We start from the raw sequence: 7,105 nt of genomic DNA on the forward strand, positions 1-7,105 counted from the left end.
AGACACTACTTAAAAAATATTATAAATAAACTATAAATTTAGTATCTCAACTATTACTTTTTTATCATTTTGGTCACTCAACTATTATTTTTTAAAATTATACCTAATGTTCAATTTTGATTTTATTTCAGTCACTTACCGTTAAAAAATCAACAGAACTACTGTCTTATATTTTTTTTAATGATGATATGACATTACCTTACGATAAATCATTATAAAGTAATGTCACATCATCATCTCCGTTAAATTTTTAACGGTAAGTGACTAAAATAAAACCAAAACGTAACGTTATATATGATTTTGGAAAAAAAAATTGTTAGATGACCAAAATAGAACAAAAATAATAATTAAAGTACTAAATATATAGTTTACCCTAATAAATAATATAGTAATATAGGTGTTTATGGGGGAAGATGGGTTCATGTAGATTGGTGCTTAAAGATTTGGAAGAATCATTAATTATTATCCCATTTGACTGCCTTTTACTTTGGATATTTTTTTTTAAATTTAGAAGTGGTCATCTCTTCACCTTTGTCTTTTCTATGATTGCAAGGACTAACATTTTTCATTTTTTTTTAAATAAGAGAAAGTGAATGTCACTCAAAATCACTATGAAATCTAATCCCAATTATGATTGAAATAATTTCTCTTATAATACGTGACAAAGTTAATTAATAATTTAATAATTTTCTTTTCTCAAGGTACTTTTATTTAATTTTTGGTTGAATACTATATATTATATATTAGATTAATTTAAAATTTAATTGAAATTTTAAATTAAAGTATAAATTTAAACAAATTCTTTAATTAGTCTAAGTGTTGTTTTGGGGGTTTTTTTTTGAATTAATCACTTATATCTGATCTATTGACTGACTAATCCAGATCAGGTAGTGCAGAGACGAGGGCGACATTCCCAACCCAGTTTGCTTCATTCGCAAACGTCAGGATTTAAACCCTGAACTTACTTAAGGAACCTAGTACCTCATCCCACTATATCAACTAGTTGTTGGTTTTTGTTTTAGTCTTTAATTTTATAGTGAATATGAAACGTTTAAAATTATTTATTAATTTGCGAAAGGCAATTATTTCGTACGAGTGGAACTAATTTTTGAAGGTTCTATTTGTAAGTTATTAATATGGATTTTAGAGTAAATATATTTTTGTACGTGAATCACATTTACCATTTCTTTTCTACAAAGTCATTTCGGGTCAGTTTGATATAATTTTTGAAAAGTGACTTTAAAAATACTGTATAAACGAAATTTTAAAAGTGTTGTATAAAAATATAGTTTAAAATTTAATTGTTTGGGATTGCAGTTAAAAAATAAGTTTGAAAAGATAAAATATTCATTATAAACATTATGTTGTAAATTAAAAGTATAACATTTAAATTATATTTACACTTATATATGAATCATATCAATTTAAACTAAAATAAATTTAAAAAAATATTATTATATATGAATTAAATCAATTTAAACTATAATAAAAATATAAAAAAATATAATTATAATAAAGATATATTTTATATAACTTACTATTAAATATTTTAATATATAAATCATGAATTTTATTTATTTTTAAATAATTAAAATAAATTATTAAAAGTAATAAATTATTTTTTAAGGTTGTCAGTATTAAATTATTAAAATAAAATGTAAATATATAATTAAGTAAAGTTCATGGATTAATAAAGATAAAATTATAATTTATTAAAGTTGAAAATGAAAAAAACTAGAAATCCTATCTTCCATAGTTTGAAACCATCGTTTCCAACGTAATTATTTTTTCATTTTTTACCCGTTTGACGTTGATTTTATTGTCGAAACGGTTTTTTTTTTAACTAAAAGTACTTTTAGATAGCGTTACCAAATGAAACCTTATTTTTTTAAAACTTGCCGACAATTGTAATTTAGTTACAACAAACATGATAATTTTTCTAAGAAATTATCATGTATTTTGATAATAGTTGAGTCACAAACACGTCGTTTAACTTAATTTTTTTTGGTTTTAAATAATATATGACGATTACACTGTAATACTTATTTAAAATTTTTCTTAATCATTGATAATATGTACTTTAAAAATATAATTGTTTAAACTTAAAATATTAAAAGGAAATAATAATCTTTTTAATTAACTCAACCACTTAATAATTCCAAAATTTTATTTTACTTCACTCTAAATTCCTTTTCTCGTAGCTATCCAAAGTCATATACGGTGTTTGTGATTAAATTTAAACCTTATAGAAATCCCCTGATGGGGTCTTCTCTCGGTGCGTCAACCGATTTCGCAAAGGACTTTTTATTTGAAACAGTAAATAACAACTCATCCAAGTGGGGATGATATATTTAAACTATAATAAAAATATAAAAATAAAAATATAATTATAATAAAGATATATTTTATATAACTTATTATTAATATTTTGATATATAAATCGTAAATTTTATTTATTTTTAAATAATTAAAATAAATTATTTTTTAAAGACGTTAGTATTAAATTATTAAAATAAAATATAAATACATAATTGGGTAGAGCTAGTAAGGGTAAAATTATAATTTAGTAGAGTTAAAAATGAAAAGCTAGAAATCTTAATTTTTACTGTTAGTTTGAAACCACCGTTTCCAATGTAATGTTTTTTACCCGTTTGACATTAATTTTGCTATCAAAATAATTTTTTTAACGAAAAGTATTTTTAGATAACAATACCAAATTGACCCTTAATTTTTTTAAACATATAGACAATTGTAAATTAGTTACAACAAGCATGATAATTTTTCTAAGAAATAGGTGGACAAAAATATTTTGATAATAGTTGTGTGACAAACATGTCGTTAACTTTTTTTTAATAATATACGACAATTACATTGTAATACTTATTTAAATTTTTTTTAATCATTGATAATATATCAAAACCATATACGGTGTTTGTGATTAAATTTATACATTATAGAAATCCCCTGATGGGGTCTTCTCTCGACACCTGTCAAGGTGTGTCAACTGATTTCGCAAAGGACTTCTTATTTGAAACAGTAAATAACAACTCATCCAAGTGGGGATTGTTTGATTTTATCTATTTTTGTTGAAAAAATTAAATTATTTTACATTTATTCTGGGTTGATTTTTGGACATATACATTACTTATTAAAAACAATTCAAACATATTTGAATTTTAAAATTTTTTTTTTTTTTAAAACACATCAAATCACGTGGTTTTATTTTGACTTAATAAAAAAAATAAGTATCCAAATTATATATTTTTTATTTAGGCGTTTAACTTTTTTTCTAGTTAATCCCGGTGTTTAATGGTTTCAATGTTACACTTATAGGTCATCGGCCTAATGGACATTAAATTTCAGCATTAAATGACACACGTCATGCTTAAATAATTTTAAAATTTTTATTTTAAAAAAATATAATTTTTTTTATAAAAGCAACATGTGTCATTTAACGACGATATTAATCCAAGTACCTAGAAATGTAACGTTAAAATCGTTAGACATTTGAGTTAACCGAAAAATAACTTAGTCACCTGTAATTTAAACATTTATTTTTATACTAAGCCATTTGCTTTTATTGAAAGCATTCCAACACAAGTTTTTCCCCAAATTTATTTTGTGTGCTCAATCCAAAATAAAAGAAAAGCAATTTATAAAAAAAATACTTCTTATATAAATTAATTTTCTTTTAAATTGATTTTTTCTTAAGCTGTGTTTTTTATTAAATGTTTATATGTATTAATATTTTAAAAAATCTAAAAAATATTTTTAATTAATAAAACTATATTAAAAACCTTTAAATTTTAATATTTTATGAAATTATATACATTATATTACGATATTAAAAAATGATTATGATAAATTAAATTTTTTATTTAGCGTTTTTTACTTAATTGAAACTAATTGGTATTGCATATTCTTTGAGTGAATGTTTGATAATTAAAATTTATATAAATAATTTTATATGTTCATTTCATAATTGATTATTATTAAAATCGTAAGAAATTGTAAGATTATTACTAATATCTCTGTGTTGTATCTCTTCCAGATTTATATATATATATATATATATATATATCACACTTTTGTTGTTCTCTCTCCACACATTGAAGTTTCTAGAAGAACTTCTCTGTTGGTCGAGTTCTACAAAGTTTTATATCCTTCGATCAGTCACAATTTCTGACATTATAACATGCATGATATATTAGAGTAAAATTTGTTATGTTACAAATTATATCTATTTGCCTCATCATAGGTCAGTGTATAAAATCATCCTATATGATTAAAGAATGGATCTACGAAGTCTTTTTACCCCTCTCAATTACTCTTTTCACATCATATATCATCTTCTTCAAATCAACAAAACAATCGACTACATTTCTCTATCTAAATCAAGAAGGATAAATCGCCTACAACCACAACTTACTTTTCTTGTTTTACTTATTTTGTTTACTTCATAAATTTATCATAAAAATACTTGTAATAATATTTATCATTGAGAAAATTTATTGTTAATATATTAAATAATTATCTATCATAAGTACATTTTAATTTGTTTAATTATTACATTTGTATAATATAATTGTATGGTATTAATTATTTTAATTAAATAAAAAGAAAGATAAAAAAGGTGACACGAATGAGAAATAGACAACACTTTGCTTGTGCATATAGGTATCCAGTATGACTTGACACTGAAGTAATACCGTTATTTGCTACGCACGTATACTTCGATTGCCATATCCACCTAAAAAAACAGGTGCTACGAAAATCTTTAAACTTTATATGTAAATTTTTTATAAAAATTTTCTTAAAGGCAATTTAGCTGTTAGAATTTCTTGGTGCAACCTTTATGTTATTTCAAACCTAATAAAAATATAGGGAAACTACACATTCTGTGCCAAAATTATTAATTTTATTCTGTTTAGATACCTAAATTTTATTTTTTAAATCATACCTAACTTTTAATCTATATTTTATTTTAGTACCTCACATTAGAAACTTATCAGTGATATTAACGTGTTACCATAAGGTAATATCATGTTATCATTAAAAAAAATAAAAAATATATAGTTCTATTAATTTTTAACGACGGGGCATAAGATTAAAACTTAAACTAAACATTAGGTATAATTTTGAAAAAAACAAAGTTCGGGTACCAAAACAAAATAAAAACAATAGTGTAGGTACTAAGCGTAAGATTGAGCAAAACTCGACTCTACTCGAAAAACTAATTTTTGACTCGACTCAACTCGAAAAAACTCAACTCGAATTGACTTCAAATTGTAAATTCATAAACTCGACTCAGCTCGGAAAAATTTTAAGTTCAATTCAAGTTATAAAATACAACTCAAATAACTAGAGATTTTTAGTAATTAAGTAGATTGATTTTCAAGTTTGAGTCGAGTCCTTTGACTTTTTATGATATATATATAATGAAGAAATATATATTTATTGTATGATATCACAAAAAACTACTTAAATTGGAATCAAATAATATCATAATATTATAAATATTTACGATTATATTTAAATAGAAAATGGAAATGTCAATTCAACTAGACTCGAAAAAATTTCAAATCATATTTTAGTTATAAAATAAGACCCGTCAACTAGAATAACTAAAAAAATTGACTCAACCCAATCAACACTCACCCTCACCCCCTAATTAAACGTATAGTTTACCCTGAATATATAACAGGAACTTGGCAAAAAAAAAACCATGGTTATATTTCTTCGGTTGGTCTTTATAAAAGAAAAGTAACATAGATAGAAGGAAATGCGTCAACGAACTTACCTGAGTCGTAGAATCGGGGATGAAAAGACAAGAAAATTGAGTGACGAGAAATCAACCACAACTTGTTCATAAAAGTTGCTTTGAGTGGGAGAAGCACTTACCTGGGTGAGGATGAGACAAAACAATTTACAAGGATGATAATACAATACAATACTGGCAGTGCCAGGCTTATCCATTTTTGTGTTGAAATCAAATACAATAGCCATAGCCATAGCCATTGTACTTCTCCCTGTACCAAATGGGAAAATGCAACCGAATTTAAAATCAAACCGTGTTTTGTCCAAGTGCCATACCATAATATATGCTATGTCAAGTCTCCACATCATCAGATTCTCCATGGGATTTTCTTCCTGTTTGCATATTTTGACAGGGCAATTGCTAAGCCTATTTTGAGTCTACGGATCAAACACAAGTAGGATATCAAATGACACTATCTGTATGATATTTCATGAATTGAAAAGAGATGTAACTACTATACACAATCACATTCCATTAACACCAAACACAGTTCAATTGGATACAACCATTAATGTAAAAGTTATGCTAGCGTAAAATGATTTATAAATAGTAGGGTAAACTGCTTATTTGGTCACCACCAATTACTTAGCTTTTGTTTTAGACATCCAACTATTATTTTTTTAAAATCATATTTAACGTTACATTTTATTCCCGTCATTAAAAAATTAACGTTAGTACTGACATGATATTTTTAAATTATTTTTCAATGCTAATGTAGCATTGCCTTATGGTGACACGTCAATATCACTATTAATTTTTAAGAGACGGATTGTCAAAACATAATGTTAAGTATGATTTTGAAAGACAGAATAATAATACTTGGTGACCAAAACAGAAACAAAGTAATAGGTGGGTGACCAAATAGGTAGTTAACCCTAAATATTATAGTTTATATTCTAACCTTAATAAATTTAATTGTTTGTTCTATGTAACAATAGTGCTTCTCTCAAGGAAAATTAGATAGAGAAAGCTCAGGACCGAATCAAAACTGAAAAACACCTACCAACCTTAGGTACTTATTTGTACTTAAAACATTATAAATTACTTGATTTGATTATTAATCCGACTATAAGGTATAATGAAGCTCAGTAACACCTACCTGAGTCCGGGCAGAGTATTGGATCCTTCAAGGAGGAAGCAAGGTTCTCCTTTGCAAAGATTTAGCTATAGCTATAGCTCACCACTTATAAATTACTTGACTTGATTATTAATCCGACTATAAGGTATAATGAAGCTTAGTAACACCAACCTGAGTCCGGGCAGAGTATTGGATCCTTCAAGGAGGAA

This window comes from Hibiscus syriacus, unplaced genomic scaffold, assembly GCF_006381635.1.
Source record: "Hibiscus syriacus cultivar Baekdansim isolate YM2019G1 unplaced genomic scaffold, ASM638163v2 tig00110729_pilon, whole genome shotgun sequence".
Classification (NCBI taxonomy): domain Eukaryota; kingdom Viridiplantae; phylum Streptophyta; class Magnoliopsida; order Malvales; family Malvaceae; genus Hibiscus; species Hibiscus syriacus.